Source organism: Castanea sativa, chromosome 5 (genome assembly GCF_040712315.1).
Source record: "Castanea sativa cultivar Marrone di Chiusa Pesio chromosome 5, ASM4071231v1".
Lineage (NCBI taxonomy): Eukaryota > Viridiplantae > Streptophyta > Magnoliopsida > Fagales > Fagaceae > Castanea > Castanea sativa.
The window spans coordinates 49589874-49611730 of NC_134017.1; the positions used below are offsets into that span (position 1 = coordinate 49589874).

Genomic DNA, 21857 nt, shown 5'->3' on the forward strand with positions numbered 1-21857 from the left:
ATATTTTATTTCACCAATAGTTTAGAATCAGTGTCCAATTGATTATGTTGGATATAAGCAACCGCATTAGCCGTTGCAAAATCTTGTATAATACAAAAAGTGCATCTTTTTGCACATTTCAACAACAACAAAAAATACACGCATCAGTCAGTGTAAAAGTGTGCAAATATGCACCACTGCTATAGTAATTATGCATATATGCACGGTTATTGTAACTCTGTCATTTAATATTTTAGTATTTGTTTCTCTTTCCTCTCTGTACCTCTGACTTTGACCTCACTCTCTTTTTCTCATTTCATCAAATCAACTCTCTCAAGCTCACAGCTCTCTCTTTCTCTCATCTCATAAATCTATCTTCCTCTAGCTTCCATCAATCGTTGATTGTTGTTTGCTCGGGTTTCTTCCTCTCTCTCTTCCTCTAGCTTCCATTCGGGTTGAATGGGGTTACTCAGTGCTCAGGCCGGAGGCATCGATCTTGTTGCTCAGGGTGTTGATCTCGTTGTTTGATCAGTGGGTTTCTTGTTGATCATTGATCGCTGGGTTGATCGTTGTTTGTTTTGATCCATTTTTTATTCTTTGTTTGATTAGTGGGTTTTGGGATTTCATATGGCTAGGTTGATGATGGTGGCTGTATGGGTCGTGTTGGGTCTGTGAAAGAGATGATAGTGTTAAAGAAATAAATATTTTATTGAATAAATGTGTAGAATAGATAAACTAATGTAGGTGTTTTGTAAAAGTGGATGTATAAAATAGAAAAAATAGGTTTTTTCTTGCAAAATAGAATGAAATTTTGCACTAAGTGATGTGGTTGCTATAAACTATTGTATTAAGGCCTTATATATCTCTTACTCGTTGTGGCTTTTTCCCTATAACCCATTTTTGGTTCCCCTATAACCCATTTTTGGTTTATATAGATGAACCTATCTAGGTCTTATCTCTTACTAATAATATCATTTGTATTAATATTCTTATTGTTGTTTTTGCATCATGTGATTAATTCAACATTGGTTGAATCACTCTATAGTCTATACATGTTATAAACTGTTTGTTAATCTCACATCATTAGTATACTCACTTTTGGATTGAGATTCGATACAATAGCAATCTTGGTTTTCAGACCTGGACTATTTAATGAATTGTTAAAAGGAGAAATTTAAGGTTTTGAAGGTCGAATCAAGGTTGAACCAAGGTTGAACCGTAATGATATCATAAATAACTTAATAATTATTCAAATATAAATAATTTTAATTTAAAATTAATATAAATATAAAAATTGACTAAAATAGTCTAATTAAATGTATTTTTCATATAAGGGTACGTTTAGATATTGTTTATTTTGCTGAAAATTAAAAATTAAAAAAAAATTAGTTAGTATTCATAAATAAAAATACTATTCATTTACTTATTTATATTGTTAATGTTTCATAAATAATGCAAGTGGCGCTTGTAAAAAAAAAAAAAAAAAGCGAAACGCTAACTTCAAAGCCCAATCCAAACGTCAGTTCCTAAATTATTTAACACGTTAGTGTCTAAACAAAAGGTCACAATCACATTGACAAAAACAAAACAATAAATGCACTCAGATATTTTCAACAAAAATTGAAGTATAATAATAATAATAATAATTATTATAATAATAATATAAAATGCGATCAACGCATGTGGCTGGGTGGCTCTTCAGGTCATATGTAGGCATTAGGCACATTGAACACGGCATATTTAGTGGCTATGTGATATATGTTTTTAAATATTTGTTTTTAGTTTTTAAATAATATTATATGTATTTTTAAATATTTTTATATCTGTATGTATATTTAAAAATATAAATAGTATTATTAGAATAACGTTGCCAAACAATTCCTTCGCTTTTAATTTTTTGTTCTCTCTCAAAAAAGGATAAAATCCACAAAATTACTAACTAGCAATATGTATTACACGCATACACTTTTTTATTATACAAAAAATGTATAAAAAATCCATAAATTTACTAACAAGTATAATGTACCACATCCATACTATCTCATTATGATTTATTTGATGGAATTATTATACACTACGTACATCAAATGGATAAACATCTACGGATATAATAATAAGTAATATGCATCACTTTGATACTAGCTCCACAAGGAAATAAACATATTATTATAATTCATGCGATGAAACCATGACTCTATGTGTCAATATGTATTGAATTTGCATATATCACTTAAAAAATTAAATAAATAAATAAAATATATGATTGTTAGGTGGTTTATAAATCATTGAAATTCACATTTATCTTTTATATATATATATATATATATATATATATATTTGATAAGCCATATATCTTATAGTTTTGCCAACTAATTAAGCCACAATCGATGGATTATTTTTTTTTATTTTATTTTTTGCTTTGCAATAAATATAATCATTGTTCATTTGTGGGGAAATCCTAATTGAAATTCTCATTTTGTAAAGGCTATTCATCTGTTGTGGGTGGGGGTGCCCTTTAACCCAAGAGTAAGGGGTACGCTAAAGACTCTACAGTGGACAAACCTTGACTAATCACATCTACTTCAGCCAATTACAATATACTTTTAACTAGTTTAATGCCCAAACTCAAATACAAGCTTATGTTACTAAGCGTGACAAATATAATCATTGAATAAAAGAGAAACATTATACAGAAAAGGGAAGAAATAAGGAGGCTTCCTCCCTCACCAGTCAACACACACAAAAAGGAGAGGACCCAGTAGAGAAAGCAAAGCTAAAGCAAGAATTTTGAGGTATCCATTTATCTCCAAGATGTCTTGACTTGTGGACTTTTATATAACCTCAATTAATATCTCTCTCTTTCCCACACGTCTGTGGTCTCCTTTCCACAACACGGTTACTACTTTTCTCGCTACATATAAGAAAACAAATGAAAAATAGAATTCTGGTTTTCTCTGCAATTAATGAGAACAGATTTCTCTGCCATGTCATTGGTGATTTCGCCAAGACTTTACGTACATTTAGAGGCTTGTTTAAATACTGAAAAATAATATTTTTGATATGTACTTCTAGGTCAAAATGGGCCTTTGTCCCATTTTGCCTAAAAAGTATAGCAAAATATTTATATTTTGAAACTATTTAGTAATATGTCTCTATTTTGAAATTCAATTTTTAGAAAATCGAATTTCAATGAAAAATTTGATTTGATAAAAATTGAGTAATGTGAGAAATTTTATATGGAACTTGAGTTTATGTATGTATTTTTTTTTTAAGTAAGGTGAGAAATTGAGTTTTTTTTATTTATTGAAACTCTATTTTTAGAAAATTGAGTTTAAAATATGAGTATTTTGCAAGATAATTTCATAACAGAGGTATTTTGCTAGAAATTTTTGGCGAAAAAAGTTTTGACGAAAATGGCAAATGCCCATTTTGGCTTTTTTTTCTATAACACTCAAACTGAGCAACAATACACTACCAAACAAGCCCTAGTTGTAAGCATGATAAGAGAGGGTGAATCAGCATGGATGATTGAAAAATAATTCAAACATTCATATAACTGTAATCCACATGGAGGTTTGTTGGCAACGTACACATATTCATGATTTATTTATCTTGCCAATTTTCTCTTTGTTTTATTTATTGAATTTTTTTTCGTTCAATTCAATTATTATTACTTATAAAGTTGTAAGTGCAAATAAGAAGATTCATCCTTAGAAATTAGTGGGTTTCAGTTCAGGGGGTGGCGCTACAGTCTGACTTCAAAAAATATATATATATATATTATTTTTTTGTTAATTTAATATTTTAATTTATTTTTAAAAATATTTATGAACAGCTTAACTTATTTAAATACCGCTTATTTTACTAAAAATTAAAAATAATAAAAAAAATAAAAAAATTACTGTCCACATGACACTGTTGCCAAACTGTGATGTCAGAGGCCTAAATTCACTAGGCACTCTCCTATGCTCTCACTTAAATTAATTAATTAACCCAAACGTAGGGTAATTTTTATATTTTATCCGAACTTAAGGTACGGAGAGAATTAATGCTCAACGTCTTGTACACGTTAATTTCATAATTTCAGCCCATCAAGAAAAAAATTTCACAATTTCAGCTGGCATGCAAACAATTTCAGCTGGCATGCAAAAGTAGTACATAAGTGATTTGAAAGCTATGTCTTCGTCGTCAATGGAGATAAACAACAAAGTTAGTTGATTGAAAAAGAATGACAAGACTTATAAATAGTATAAAAAGCCTAATAAGACTTATAAATAGTAATAAAATAAGTTAAATAATAGAATAAGTTGGCAAAAGAGTTATTGAAATGCAATTGCCTCTCAACTTAATTTACAAAACCAAGTCCCTATTCATTAATCTCTTTCTGTCAAAAGAAAAGCTGCACCTTCATCCTCTTCATACAATACAAACCTCAAGGAACACCAATTAAGTCTTTGAAGTAGAAGATGCCAAGGCAAGCTCAAAATTCAAGAATCAGTTTGACACTCATTAAGCTCCTTCTTCTTCTATGCATCGAAGTCAAAGTACAAGCGGGGCATCTTGCTGATGATGAAGGTAAGAAGACTCTTCTTCTTTCATTTTCTCGTTTCAATAGCAGTAAATTGGGGCTATATATAATGTATTAATATTGACGAAAAGGTATGTCTATATAATGCACTGATGGTCTCAAATTAATGCAAGTTATGGGAGCATGATCATTTTTTTTATTAGATAATTTCAACCTTATGTTTCTAATAATAGCTCTTTATCATCAGATCAAAATACCAATAAATTTTTGGTGTGGGAAGATTTTTTATTGCACTACTATCTATAACATTATCTCTCTAATTAGCCATTCTTTTAATTATTATAATAAATTTAACATTTTGGAGTCTTAATAAAATATATTGAGCAACAATTGAAAACTAAAGTAAAGATACATGAATAATTTGATACAATGCATAAGTCATTTGCATATTTTCTTAGTTAATAAGATTTTTAATATATACTAGCATCTGAGCACACGTGTGAGACTCTTTTATTTTTTGGGTAAAAATTAATAATTTTGTATTTATTATAATTTGAGATTTCTACTTTTCCAATCACAAAAAAAAAAAAATAAATAATAATAATAAAACTGAGAGTGTGATGAATACATGGGGTGAATTTTGTAAATTGGAGGAGTTTTAAAACTAACAAAAAAGTGGTCCTATTTTGTAGAGAGTTAGTGAGTAGATATAGGAATTTAAATCAACGTAAAAGTAGGAGTTTATTAGAAAGAGGAGGACATTTCAACGTAGAAGTAGGAATTTATTATTTTTGTCAATTTACTATTTTAGCCTAATTTTTAAGTTTTAGGTAAGGGTATTTTTACAGTAAAAAAAAAAAACAATAACTAACTTTCTTTTGCTAATTTACTATTTTAACCCCTTTTCTAATTTGTTGGTTAATTAATTTAGGGGTATTTTTGACAGGAAAAAAAAAACAATAACTAACTTCCTGAATCCTCTTGATATATACAGATATTTATTTATTTATTTTGTTTTCTAATTAAAAAAATATTTTTATTTTTATTTTGGAAGGGGACACTGACTACACATATGAGAAATGTGGCCACAAGATTCCATTAATTTCATGTCCATGAATTAACTTATTACTTGTAAAAAAAATATAAGATTAAAAAAATGGCCAAATAATAGAGAACCTTTTTTCTTCAGTTAAAAATGGTTTGAATTTTTTTCTTTTTGAATGGCTAATTAGGGAGATAATGTTATCCCTAAGGACCTACAATTAAGTTGTAACACTCTTAGTAGGTTCTAGTTATCCTAATTGGTAAATTATTTGATGGTTAAATAAATAATTTGAGATTTAATCTTCACATACACTAGCAACTGATTGACGTATTGGTTTAATAATACATATTTTCCTCGTATGTGGATATGAGCTAAGTTTCTATACTCCACAATCCCATCTAGAATAGGATATTCAGAGGTAAAAGGAATTTATAAGAGCATCAGTATTAGTGGTGGCAAAATTTTAGCAATTTGGCATCACAAAAAACCATTTTATCTATTTTACTACCTCACTTTACAAAAAATCCAATATCAGTGGTTTTATTTTAGCATTCAACACAATAAAAAAATATAAATAACAAAATAAAATATTATACAAGGCAATAAAATAATATATCCACTACAACAGTCATTTAATAATTTGAGTTACAGTGGAGGACCTAATAAATCAATTTCTTTTTCTTTTTTTGGTTGTTTAACATTGCACACACAAAGATGGCTTTGCACTATAACTCAACATAATTTTTTTTTTGGCTTTTTCTCCACTAATGCAACCAAAAATCTTGGCTTTACCTCCACTGATGTAGTGCTATTTAGTTATATTTGATTGCTAAATTTAACAATTTAGCAGTTTGCTTCCATCAATACTAATGCCCTAAAACACAGTTGAAGAAGAGCGGCTGCAGGGGACAGACCCAAGGTGGCCCGGGACCCCCTGGCCCAAAGAATTAAAAGAAAAAAAAAATTGGGCCCCCTTGGCCCCAAGAAGAAAAAAATTATGGTTACATTTTTTTTATTTCTAAAGTTACCTATCTCTTCCAAAAACTTAGACCTCCTCTTTTTTAATCAACTTATCACAACTAGTAACTATTCAACTCAAAAATTTAATAAAAACAAAACTTTAAAATAAAAATTAAAAATCATAATTAGCTGAGTATTAGAGGACAAGCATTAGGTATTCTAAATGATCAAATATTTAATATTTACAACATCAAATATAAAAAATACTAGTGTACGATACATTTCAAATACTATATTAGAGTAGTAAAAGTAAGTTTTGATATGTAAATATATATATTTGCAACAGTTGATGATGCTCTTAATAAACAATATTATTGTGCATTTTTTTGTCATTGTTGCCTTGGTAGATGATTGCATCTTAATGTATTAAGAAAAAAATGATTTTGTATATTTTTCTTGGTTGATAGTTTGTTAATACTATATGAATTCCTATTTAGTTTTATTTATTTATTTTTATACTTTGACCCCTAGCTTGAAACCCTAGATCCACCCCTCCCTGAATGCAGCTAGTTTAATTTCACCCATTCTTTGGTTCTAAATTATTAGACTCATTGCAATCTTGTAAAAGATGAACAATTGATTCCATGTCTCCATTACACTTGGGTAAATAAGATAACTTCTCTCCTTTTTATTTTATTTTTATAATTAATTTATTTAATGTGAAGATTAAAATTACATTTTGAGAAGGATAAAAATTGTACAAATTTAAGTTAAAGCATGCTAAATAAATTTGAATTCTAGAAATGTATGCTTTATAGTTGATATTATATTTTCATGTGTATCCAGAAAAGGAAAAAAAACAAAAAATAAGTTGTTTGTCATATTCATTAGTATTGTATTTTATTAGTTCTTTTGGGGACATTTGAGAATGTGTCCTATTCTCAAATTTCATCCACAACATTATTATTGATCTACATGGGTTTCAAGATGTTTTATGGACAGAAAATAGAATATATATTCACATGTACACTACACCCAACTTAACATAAAGTATTAAAATTTAGAAATTAAAATATTTTTTTTTGGAGAGAGTTCAACTCATGATGTTCATTTTTGATGATGTCTTTTTATTATTAGACCAAGATTCCAATTAGTTTTTAGTGTAGGCGATAATTGAACTCTAAATCTCTTATTCAATTATCAATGACTTTACCAATTAAGCTTCATACATATTCACTTGGCTTATTGTAGTGCAAAAAAAAAAAAAAAAAAAAAGATAAGATAAGAAAAAAAAACTCCCTAATAGACATTTATCACACTCCAATCTCCAACCATAATGCCAAAGATATTTTTTCTAATGATTTGTACTATATAATCTTCATTAGATAGACAGTAAATTTTCATTTATTTTAAAAAGTATAAGTTGATGGTCTCACTCATAGTTAGTATTATAAGAGGCAAAATATATATATATATATATATATATATATATATATATATATATATATTCATATAGTTGAAGATTTTAAATGGAAATGATAAGATTTACATGTGAATTACAAACTTTAACAATTAAAAGAACTATCTATGTTAAGCTATTTATTTTATTTATTTATATATATATTTTTTTTTTGTGAAACATTTATATTCTAACTTAGTAGCTTGTTTATATAATCTCAATATAATTTGATAAGATATAATCAAATATCTAGAAATTAAGTATTTAGTTAAGAGTATTATAGTTCAACTAAGTAGCATCTCTTAGTATTTAATATATATATATATATATATATATATATATATATATTTAGAGTTTAAATCCTCGTTCTCCAACCATCGAGTTATCAAAATAATAATAATATTTCTAAAATGTACTGATGTGTAATATATGATATAATATGTGTATTTTAGTATTTTACTAACTTTTTTCAACCTTTTGATTCCACTGAAAGTTATACGAAGAAAAAGACAAGCGTAAAATTATAGCATTTTCAAAGTGTTGGTCTTATTGGATTTTTAAATTTGCATTGAGACTTACATTTTGGGAGCAGAGCATGCAAAATTGAGTAATGGATCTTAGAAAAATGATATTTTGAATGGTTGGAAGCAACTTACAATCTTGCGATATGCGAGAACAAAATACTATTGGCGGCTTTGCCTATCTATCCTATTATGACTGGCTTGTGGAGTATTTATTTAGAAAAATGACACGTTTACAATGTTTTTACAACAAATTTTAGATGGTAAGATGTTATATATTCTAATTTGAATCCACCACATAAATTATTATTTTTGTCCACTAATAAGTAATAACAACTGATCATTTAAGATTTGTTGTAAAATTATTGTGAAAATATTTTGGACATAATATTTTTAATTTATTTATCAACTTTATAACCTCTAATTTGTCTTAACAATTATTTTCAAGGAATTTTTTTTTGAAATTTAATACTAAAAATAAAAATAAATAAAGAAGAGTCAGGTTTGATACTTTAGTAACGAAAAATTTCGAAATTTGATTGTGAGAAAGTATTCTCTATCCCTTATTTGTGTTTGTTTCTTAAGAGAAATGAAAGAAGTGTCGTTAATGTAACTGGTTTAGATAACTGGACTGGCTATACCGATAGGCCCAATTAAAAAGCCCAATGCAGAATACATATCATACCAAGTCGAAAGCGGTAGAATATATTTATAAAAAAAAAAAAAAAAATTGTGGCGCTTGAGGATCGGCTGCGAACGACAGCACCGTGAGCCCCTTCAATTACAATTGCACTCTTTCTGTTTGATTAAAATTTTAGAGATTCTACACCGCTTGATGACAATTAGTTTATGCAGTTAGAGCCATCGGTGAAATTGGTAATCAGTTGGGAAAGAGAGACTGGAATTTCAAAGTGGACCCGTGCACTAGTAATGACCAAAGCTGGTGGACAACACACGTCAATTCAAATCAGCCGTTCTACTACAACAATACTCTCATCTGCGATTGCAACCTCACTAACGATGGTGTATGCCACGTTGTTCAAATGTACGTACTACTACTTTTTTTTTTTTGTGGCTAAATTAAAAAAAAATGGCATCCTAATAGGGACTATTTTTAGTTAATTTTTAACTTTATTTTCAAAACTTTTAACAAAATATTTTAAGTTTTAACTAAATAAGACGTATCAAAATGGACTTTAACTTTACTCTTATTGATTGATTTATTTGTTTATTTGAAATCCAAACTAAGGAAATAGTGCGCAGCGCATTTACACTTGACGTAGTGCTATAGGCACTGGTTTTTATTGGGTCCATTACTTTTATACTTCACTAAACGTAAAAATTCTTGATTAAATTTCAGCTTTTTAATCCTTATAGCAATAGGGGACAAGAAAGATGAACAAATGGGGTCAAGGCTTGATGATTATTATGTACTTGGGTGGCACATTACTCGACGTGGTTATTGACTTTGATACCAATTAATACAAACTTATGGATATAATTTTTCCTCAAAAATCGGTTTACAAGAGAAAGGTGGTTATGAACTTATGTACACATGATTAAAACTTACGCTAAAACCACGGAAAACACTATGATCATAACGCTCCTACGTTGTTGTAACTTCAAAAAGATGTATTCAGCAAAAAAAAACTTCAAAAAAGATGTGCTTGTGTATATATATATATAACCTCATGCCAAGATATGGGTTCTGGTTATAGTATGCCTTGGCATTGTGAAGGTGCTCTAGCTAGAGAGATAGACATTTGTAGTATTCTAATCTATGCACTTTCACCTTGCTCCAAGTTCGTATTTCAAATTTGAATCAAATGTTTCACATTTGGTTGGATTCTGATTTACTATTGAGCTAGCAAACTTTTTCTTTAGGCATAAATACGTGAAGTTGACTCGTGTTCTAGTGGATTTAAGTTTGAAGGTTGGTGTTGCAGGTCTGAAAATTCAGATTGTATTTAATTTTTCTCCTGTAAAAATCCTTGTCATACAGATTTCTTAGAGTGCAGGGTCTTGCTGGTATACTTCCACCAGCTCTTGCAAAACTACCCCACCTGAAGATTATGTAAGGAGAGTAACTATTACTTGTTTTGTTTCCTACCTGAAAATCGGATTAAGTTTCTTTGAACAATTTCCTCTTGATTGTAGTGATCTCAATGCTAACTACCTCAGTGGTAATATACCACAAGAATGGGCTTCTATGCAGTTGGAATATCTGTAAGTGACTTCTGAGTTCAAGTCCAAGTTTGCCAATAAGTGCTCATTCTTACTGATTTAAATGAATTCACTGCAGGTCCATCTCCACGAACAACTTATCAGGACCAATTCCAACCTACTTGGGAAAAATTACCTCTCTTAAAATATTGTATGCTCTTTTAGTATCTTTCTTTCTCCCAATCATTTAGACAGTAAAATTATATCATTTTTCATTTGCTCTAGCTATAATATTTAAGATTATATTCAGGAGCATAGAGAGCAATCAGTTTTCTGGAATTGTTCCCCTTGAGCTTGGAAATTTGGTTAACTTGGAGTACCTGTTAGTGTTTCTTTCTTTTCTTTTATTTAATTTTTCAAATCACATTTGATTGGTCATCTCTAAATTCTCACTGATTTTCTTAATCACTTAACAATTGAAATGGTCTGAAGTTTCCTTTTGGTGATTGCAGCGTTCTTAGTGCTAACAATCTCACAGGAGAGTTGCCAGTCACTCTCGCTAATCTAAACAAATTAACAGAATTGTAAGTTGGTGGTATTGATTCCATAGGTGTTCTAATAGTAATTTTGTTGTTTTCATTGAAAGCTAATCTTTGGTGTTTGTATTTTGTTCAATCTTGTTTCCATTTTGGCCATGTGCAGTAGAATTAGTAGTAACAACTTCACTGGAAGGATACCTGACATTTTTCGAACTTGGAAACAACTTCAGAAATTGTACGGGCTTTTCTTCTATATTGTTTTCTAAATCTCTTTTTTAAGTAAAGGTTTCAGGTGTGATCTCAATTTGTTTGAGCTGTTCTGTTAACAGAGAGATCCAAGCTAGTGGTCTTGAGGGGCCCATTCCTCCTAGCATTTCTGCCTTGAGTAATTTAAATGAGCTGTGAGTTCTGCCTTCTAAGTTAACAGTTCTTGAGTTGCTTAACCTCTAAGATACATTCATGTGATTTTAAATTTATAATATTTATATCTGAAGAGCCTGACAGTTATTGATGATGCAACTCTATTCAGACGAATTAGTGATTTATTTGGAGAAGGTTCAAAATTTCCATCCTTGCACGGCATGACAAACATGAGCAGATTGTACGTCATTATTTTGTTGTAGACGGTGTAAATTAGAATAATACACTGTTCAGATCAGTTTTCCTTATATGAATTCTGTATAAATTTCAGGTTGTTGAGGAGCTGTAATATCTATGGACCAATCCCTCCTAATATTTCAGATTTGAAACAACTTCAGATTTTGTACTTCTCCTGTCCTTTATCTTTTTCCCTTTTTATTTTTCATCTTTTATTGAAAAATGTGTGAAGTGCATAGTGCAGATCCCTATAATTGGATAGAACCCTTATTAGAGCATGATATTAAGTTGAGTTGAAAAAAAATGAAAGATTAGGGTGAAGAGAAAACAAAGAGGAAGAAAAAAAAAATATATATATATATATATATATATATATATATATAGAGAGAGAGAGAGAGAGAGTGGAAAGGATTAGGGTTTAATCAATCAATCCATAGAATTAATCAGGGGCTGATAATCAAACTCTGTGGTCATGAAGTTTGGTGACTGTGCCTGTGCCTGTCAGTGTTGATGTCATCAAACGGATGCTTAAGTCAGAACACCTCTATCATTTGATGATGATCTATAAATGATGTGCGCTTTTACCCATTGCATCAGCTACCATAAGATACCTATGAATGATGCCCACTTTGGTCACTTGTCTGTTTGTGTGGCATTTTCTTCACTAGAAAAAGAAAAGTAATGGAAAAAAAATTCTAATTAAAGTTGTTAAAAAAACCTGTTACAAGATGCATCTACAATGTTTAATGAACATTTTTGGAATATCTCTAATTGGTTGTTAAAATACTTTATCTTTTTTCAAAATTATTTTTATTCATGCTTGTTTTACTTGTGCACATTTGGTGTTCAGCAGAACAGTCATTTTGTAAACCTTCTTCTCTGCTATGATGACATCTACATTGTTACCTTCTTGCAGAGATCTCAGCTTCAACAGATTGGAGGGAAATGTTCCAGATTTAGGTGGTCTAGCAAAGTTGCAGCTTGTGTAAGCTTCACAACCAAACCCTTAATTAGGTTCAATTATAGAGTAAATTCAAACTAACAATTAATAAGGAGCTAAAATATTAACAGATTACAGATGCGTAACACAGCTTTACTTTTGGCCAATGTCCATGGGTTAATGTGCAAGGTCACTGCAAATTATTAGCATTTATCTCTATCACAATCCCTAATCACCAAATAAACCTAAAACTAGAATCCTCTCCATCCGCTATATCCTTTTATGTAAACCTAAAAGGACCCTTATATAACCAGGACGTTACAACAGAAAGTAGAATATTATGTAATAGTTAGTTCTGGCTGCTTCCTGCTATAGTAGTGAATAGCTTGACTTTTTGGTAGTCTAGGCTGTTAAGCCTATTTTGTTCAAATTGTACAATTCTTCCTGCTATAAATTCTTATTTTGATTCATCCAAATATAAATATATATATATATATATATATATCTATTTATACTTTAGGTGCTTAACTAATGATATTGTCTTGTTTGCTAAATAGGTTTTTGACAAGCAACTTGCTCACTGGGAATATTCCAGAGTGGATCAAGAATAGTACCAGGTATGGGTTTCCCTCTTTAATTCTTCATGAATTTTTCATAGTGTGGAGAACAAAGTTTTTAAAATTGTTTTAACATGATGTTATATACATTACTCTGGAAGCTGATTTTGAGCTGGCCAGAGAAGCACGGAGGAAGGAGCTTGAATTGACGCTGGATTAAATTTGACAAACCAGTTGTTGATTTAGGAATAATGCAATATGAAAGATAGCTTAGAATGCTGATTCAGACTGCATGTTTCGTGCATTCAATCATACCACTAGCGAAGAAAGACTTGAACGATGGCATTGAATGACAGTAAATTAATTAAATTCTAAAAAGGCCATGTTTTCAATGTTGTTGTTTCCAGAACGTTGAAATGATTTCTTTTAACAATTCTTTGTCCATAATAAATTGTTTCTAGTATAAAAAATTGATCAAAATTCTCTTAAAAATTACCTTTGTACTTGTTCAAATTTACGTTGAGCTATAATAATTATGTTTTGCTTACAGCAAAATAGATATTTCTTACAATAATTTTTCAGAGAGTTCTGCTCCTGCATCACTTTGCCGAGATGATCTGTAAGTATCTGCCTTCTTGAGGGTTATACACTTGCTATCTTTCTAACCTTTCCAGTTTTCCAAAACTAAGTGTTTTTTTTTTTTTTTTTTCTAATGCATCAGAAATTTGTTCAAAAGCTCTTCTGGTAGAGACAACTTGTAAGCTTCAAACTTATGAAATTTTAAGGAGAAAGTTTTATTTTATTTTTTTCCTTTATCACTTTGATTTTGGATTACTGACACAATTTATCTACTGCACAAATTAAGAGAACTTCTTGAGTGCTTGGATGAATCTCCATGTTCACAAGGTAATTATATATATATATATATATATATATATATATTCAAATCAAATTATGAGGTATATTCTCCAGTTATCTTGTTGGGGCCTCCTCTTTTGGTAATTTATTTCTAAAATGAAAAAAATAAATAAAAAAAGAATCTGGTTAGATAATTCATCTTGCACAAGACAGCTACAACAATGAATTCACAAGATGATGGAAATTTTATTTTTGTTCTATTGTGTTTGCCTGTATTTGATTGTCATTAATGTGGTGCTGCTTCTATGTAGATTTGTATTCATTGCATATAAATTGTGGTGGGAACGAAACCACCATTGGACGCATAAAATATGAGGGGGATGCTGAAGACCCAGCTGGTCCGGCGAAATATTTTCATGTGAAAACTAATTGGGGATTCAGTAACACTGGTCATTTTTGGGACATTGACATTACCCCAAATGACTATTTAGCAAATAACGTATCCATACTTACAATGGAAAATTCCCAACTATACACAAGTGCACGACTATCTCCTCTTTCAATCACATATTATGCCCGCTGCCTAGCAAATGGAAATTATATAGTGAAACTTCACTTTGCAGAGATAGTATTCAAAAGCACTATATCTTCTTACAGTCTTGGGAGGCGGATATTTGATGTGTATATCCAGGTAATCCGTCACATTTATTTTTCTCTATAGGTTATAGTTAGAGGATTTGATTGATAATTTGCTGCAGGAAAAACTGGCATTGAGAGATTTTAATATTGAAAATGAAGCACAAGGGCTTGATAAAGCAGTCATTAAGAATTTTACAGCTGTTGTTAGAAATAAAGTTCTGATGATTCGATTTCATTGGGCTGGGAAAGGGACAACAGCTGCCCCAAAGAGAGGGATCTATGGTCCGCTTGTGTCAGCTATCTCTATGGAATCTGGTAAATGTATTGGGGTTTGATAATCTTCTTTCATGCTTGGATTTGATTGACATAAAATGTAATCATAGCAATTTGGTGGAAGCAGAGCCACATAATTAGCTACAGTTAAAATTTGAAAAGAACGACTAAAAACAAGCTTATAGTGCATTTAGACGGAAGAAATCCAAACATTTTATCATCTTCTTTTTACCACCATTCCCCACTAGTTTGTCTTTGAGCCACATATTGCAATCTTGCCTTTTATTTTCTGTATTGTGCTACATATATTTCAGAATGCAGAATTTTAATCACTGTTCTTAGCTATGTTTCTTTTTCTGTAGATCGTAGTCCCCCTGTTGATGGCAAGATTGTGGTTGGAGTTGTAGTTTCGGTGCTACTCCTCATTTTTATAATTTTAGGCATTCTTTGGTGGAAGGGCTGCATGGGAGGGAGGATATCAAGGGAAAAAGGTAATCAATTGTGAAATCTTGATCTATAAATTATAAAGGACATTATTCATTTTCTCCAACTATGGTGGGAAGTTAGAACAATGTGAAGAAAAATTTTCCAAGGGCTCATATATTGTTGCAGTTCAATATTTAATTTAATTTTTCTATCTACTTCCATAGAGGAATCAGTATTCCAAAGTACACCATGCAAAGCAACTGAATGACTGTTGGATTATGAGCATATGACTTATCTTGGGATGATGCATGATGATTGGAGTGATTTAGTTCTAATAATGGTGATAATTGAGCTTGTGTAACCATGCAAAAAACTCATATCGTTGCTATTTTGTAAAATCTGCATAAAATGGATGACTTGTGCTAACTATAGTTGAGTGAATGTCTAATTATCTGCAAAATATCTTGGCTATTTATTTATTTTTTCACTCCTAATAAACTTTTTGTGCAAAAGTATGAAAAGAAATAAAGACAAGATGTTGTGACAACTTGGGTTTGAGTTCCATTTCATATATTTGAACACCCTCTCTCTCTCTCTTAAAGCTTCTGTGTGATCAACTGCATACTGCCTTCTAAAGGCGTTTGCTTGTCTTCTCATTCTTTTAGATGATACCTAACTACTCAAGAGGCATGCATCTATTTGGTTAAAAATTTGTCTTGTTATACTGTAAGATGCAGCCTGACATCTACCCTGATGCCTTTGACAGAGTTTAGAGGATTAGACTTGCAAACTGGTTTTTTTACATATAAACAAATAAAAGCTGCCACTAATAACTTCAATGCTGCAAATAAGATCGGGGAAGGTGGTTTTGGATCAGTTTACAAGGTATCTAACAGCTATTTATCTATTATAGAATGTGTGTGTGTGCGTGTATTTCATCTTTTGCCTTGTATTCTTCTCCTGATCCTTGAGATTTGTAGACATATATTATGAAATACATACCTGAAAATATATATATTTCTCAATACCTAATGCAGGGTATACTATTAGATGGTACTACAATTGCAGTTAAGCAACTTTCTTCAAAATCAAAGCAGGGAAGTCGTGAATTTGTGACTGAAATAGGCATGGTATCTGGTTTACAACATCCGAATCTTGTTAGATTGTTTGGATGTTGTATTGAAAGAGAACAATTATTGTTGGTGTATGAGTATATGGAAAACAATAGCCTTGCACGCGCCTTGTTTGGTAAGCTAATGTTTTATACCTACAATGCATTTTATGTTCATAATAGAAGAATGAGGAGAAAATACTTTTGATGAATTATATTGATTGGGTTCTGAACATCAGTTTTAGGTCTTGCAGGTGGCCGATTAAAATTGGACTGGCTTACAAGGCAGAAAATATGTGCTGGCATAGCAAGAGGTCTGGCTTTCTTACATGAGGAATCAACATTGAAAATTGTTCATAGAGACATCAAATCTACGAATATATTACTTGATGGTGATCTTAACCCTAAGATCTCAGACTTCGGTTTGGCCAAGCTTTATGAAGAGGAGAATACCCACATCAGCACTAGAATTGCTGGAACCATGTGAGCTACCTTCCTTTCTTTTGTTCTCTATTTACTATCTTTTGAGTTTTTTTCCTATTCTTTTTTGTTTCATCACCTTTGTAGATCTTGATTATGAGTTCATGTGAATGGATATTGATCTTATGGTCTTTAGTGCTGTGTTGCTGCACAGAATATGGTAGTAATTATTTCAAAGAAGTCTTTGCACATAGACAAGTTTGTAAAGTACTATGAGATAAGTATATACATTTGACACTTTAATTTGTATGTGTTTGGTATCTACATGTGATACATAACCATGCTCATAGAAACTCTTTGCAACATGGTTTCGCATTGATCAGATAGGGTTCTTGCTTTTTTATCTATAAGACAAAGTGATACCCTTTTATTTATAGTGTTGAATATTTTTTTTACCACATTACTCATGCAATATAAATTCATGTCAAGTTTCTTGTAGAAGGAAAAACCATTTTACAACATTCTTTTTTTTTTTTTTTTTTTTACATGGTGGCCCAGTTACATCATTCCTTGGGTAAGCTCAAATCTTAACAAAGTACATTTTTTTTGGGAATCTTCCCAATTATCAAAGAACAACTTGTATCAACATAATAAATGACTGGGAAAAGTCTTGATTTTTTTTAAATTAAAAAATAAGACTATTTATTAGATACTCTTTTCTGGAAATCATTTTCCAAAATGGGGGGTAAGGCTCCCTATCAACCATCACTCTCAAACCTCACAAAAGTGGGAACCTTGTGTACCAGATACAACCTTCCTATTGCATACTCAGATATAAGATCTTTGCTATTTGCTCAATTGCATGGCTCCTAGTCCATGTAACTCAAGCTCTTTGATCTAATTTACCAAGTTTAGAAAATAAAATTTTTCTATTTTAATTTACTTATTATTGTTGCTTTTATTGTCTTGCCACAATTTGTAGTGCAATGAAGTTAAACTCAATTATGGTGGCTTTGTTAATTGCATGATTGCATGCATAACCATAAATTGGATATATTGGTGCTTGGAAACTTGATAGATATTACACTTGTTGATTTAGAAGTTCATAGGATCATATTAGCGAACCAATTATCAAAGCTTAACTTAACATATGTTTTGCAGAGGCTATATGGCACCAGAATATGCATTATGGGGGGTTTTTAACCTATAAAGCAGATGTTTACAGTTTTGGAGTTGTTGCATTGGAAAGTATTTCTGGGAAGAACAACATGAAATATAGACCTGATGAGAACTGTGCATGTCTTCTAGATTGGGTACGTTACATCCTTCTCATTCTCATGTTCTTTTGAAACTTGTGGCTAAAGCATATTATAGAACCTAGGTAAAGTTTGCTTCTTTTGGAACTTCTCCATTTGACTAGGTCAACCTACTTTATGTCACCCTAGGCTAACCTCATGAAAACATATTTCAGTTGAAAATTGCTTGACTATGAAAGGCAAGAGTTTGGCCAAATAAGTAGTATATATTTGCTTGCATGTTCAATGTTCAAGTTGCATAACTAGTATGTCTTCATTGAAATTGAAGTGATATGTGGATGATATCTTAATGTCTTGTTAAAATGATTTTCACCGCTGGAAAAGAATTGCATTTGGTAAATATGTGAAAAGGATGAAACTACAGAAAATGTTGTTAATGAATTGCTTTATCAATATTTCAAAATTTTTTTTAAAGATATTCTGTTATTATTTTTTTTTTCATCATTTAAATTGGTAGCCTACTCAAGGGAATTAAAATTTTTTTTTCTTCTTTTTGGTTCTCATTCACTTCCAAAACTCTTATTTTTTTCACTTCAGGCCCTGGTTTTACAACAAAAAGGGAATTTGATGGAGTTAGTGGATCCAGAATTGGGGTCTGAGTTCAGTAAAGAAGAGGCTATTATAATGATTAAAGTAGCTTTATTATGCATTAATCCATCACCAACACTTAGGCCCACCATGACTGCCGTAGTGAGCATGCTTGAAGGACGAACAGCTGTTCAAGAATTGACCATGGAAGCAAGTATTTATGCTAATGATGTGAGGTTTGAATCCTTTAGAGGCCAATGTCAGACCCTACGAGCAAGCTCAGGAGATAGTCAGAGCCTCCTTCAGTCATCAAATGCAACATGGATTGGCTCTTCTTCTACATCTGCCCATGATCTCTATTCGATTAATCTCAACTCTCAGTAATATGAGGAGAATGCTACTTATCTCCAGCTGTGGTTAATGATAAAATTTAAGAGAATGAACAGTGTGATTTTAATTCCATCATGACGACTTTGCATAGGATTAGGTTGATTGTGAGATATGGCTATGCCAAGGGCGCACTCAGTTATTGTGAGTTCATGTGAAAAAAAAAAAAAAGTCTAGAGCTTCTAAAAAGTCTCCCTATTTTGTTACTTCCTTCCCTTTAATGAGTTACTAGATTTATATTTCAAATATCTTCTGATTTTTTGTATGTAAAGAGATGGATAGTGTCTGGGTCATATTGTTCAGATACGTGATGTCTTTCATAGTTTCATTTCCTTGGATCATAAGAATGAGAATAGCCAGTTGGGCCTTGGGAAATTGTTGATCTGCCTGCTTGGAATTAAAACCAAATAAAAGATTGAAAATGTGTACGTTTTTAGAGCCCTTAAACACAAGCAGATTAACTTACTTATTTAGCCAAGTGATTAACTTAGGTAAATTATGCAGATCTAGGTTAACACATATAAATCATATTATTGTAAAGTGCGGAAAATAAAGAACACAACAATATGATGACTTAAGAAAACTAAACCGGTAAAAAACCTGGGAAGGATTTAACCTAGCTATCCTCAAGCTAAAACTGAATCCACTATGAAAGAATTGAAGTTTACACAATAGCGACTTAGACCACTAACATCCTATTGCTACCTCGAGTAGGAAACTTACTACCACGACTACGTGACAGCTCCGAGTCCACAGACTACTTTTTTGAATTCCTAGCAAGCACAAGTACTCCCGCTTGTATATCTTTAAGCTCTTGAATCTACAACTGGATTGATCACCAAGCTCTTGACATCAATCTAGATCTTGATAACCCTAAGTGTATGTGAAAGCAAACACCTCTAGATCTTACAAAAGATTCACACACACAGCATAAAAAGCATCCATAAAACGTGGCTAGGGTTTTCCCTTTTATATCTAGGGCAAAACACAAAACCCTACACTCAAAACGAGCTTGGATTGAGTTGGAAAAATCTGTAGAAAAACAATCTGCCCGAGCTTCAATTGGTCGAGTCTAATTCTCGATTGATCGAGCCAGGCAGATTTACACAGTAAATCCTGCAGCAACTCGATTCCAACTTTACATAAAAGACACATACTTTGAGCACGTTTAAATAAGACTAAACCGTTTTGATCATGGTTTGCCAACATTACAAATTAGAGTTCTAATACATTTAAACCTAAAGTCTTAGAACCCAACAAACTCCCCCTTTGGCAATCCGTGACAAAACACAAACATAACAAAGTGCTTAAAGTTTACATAAAAACAGTCCATTATAAAGACAAAGCCCAACACAACAAATTCAACCTAACTACTATCTATCAGTTGCAAGTGTAGACAGCAGCATGACTGAATCAACCTTTATATTCCTATAACACTTAACAAGCACATAAACGCATGTGTGGAAAATACAAGTATAACTTCTTGATTTCACATAACATACAATAACGATATATATCATAAATAACCTCATAAATATAAATCAATAAACAATGTGAAACATAAAACATATATAAACAAAGTATCTCTCACTATCATGGATAACCCATACACAATACATCATGAGCAAAAAAAAAAAATTAAATATATATATATATATATACACACACACATATATAAAGAAGCACCTAGATACAATCTAGAAACACAAAGCTCCAAAACATCAAAATCTCCCTCTAACATCAAAAACTCCTCTCTACAACATATGTACTCCCCTTTTTGTGACGAATTGCCAAAGGGCACTCACTTATCATCAAAAGGAGGGGGCGATCTAATACTCTCCAAATCCGCTCATAAAGCACGAAACTCAATAAACATGTCCACCAAAAGCTGACCATGAGCCGCTTGAACGGTCATGACAGTCTCCAACATACAACGAATGTCTGAATCATCCGAAGTAGAAGGTGGAGGAACATTAGAAGAAGAAGTAGCAGCAGGATTGACAGACACCTCAACAGAAGTATGACCTGTAGAGGAAGGAGGAGGAGGTGTGACACAAGAAGACTCAACTTTAGGACGTTTAGAGCTTACTCTCATCTGAGTAGCCATCTGCCTAAGAAAGGTGGCATCTATAGAAGCGATAATATGAACAGGCTTAGACGCGGGAAAGGATTCTAAACCAAGATGTAAAAGAATCCGGTGAATAAAAATAGGGAAGAAAAGAGCATGAGCAGTAGAGCTACTCCTATAAACCTCGTTCAAAGTGTTGACACCTCATTTTGTAACCCGTATTTAGCTTCACATGAAGGGTAAAAGGGTAACTTTGCCTTGAAAATATGTATCTTGATTTTGGTCATAAGATCCTTAATCTCATTTCACCAAAATGATCTTGATGATGTAACGATCAAATCGACTAGTCATAAGCCCTAATCGAGCCATCAGATTGAAAGTTATCATCAAATCAAGTTTTAACGACTAAGGTGCACTATCACAAATTGAGTCTGACTATATGTGATTATGGACAGTTGATTCCAATTGGTTATAATTATAATCAATTGAAGATTAATGATGTGTCATAATTTGATCAGTTAGGACTACATTTTATGGTAAGGT

The 21857-nt window shown here is 31.4% G+C and overlaps 1 pseudogene; it reads left to right on the forward strand.

Annotated features, from left to right (window-relative positions):
- Positions 1–4303: 4303 nt before the first annotated feature.
- Positions 4304–19608, forward strand: LOC142634540 (putative leucine-rich repeat receptor-like serine/threonine-protein kinase At3g14840; annotated as a pseudogene).
- Positions 19609–21857: the final 2249 nt, after the last annotated feature.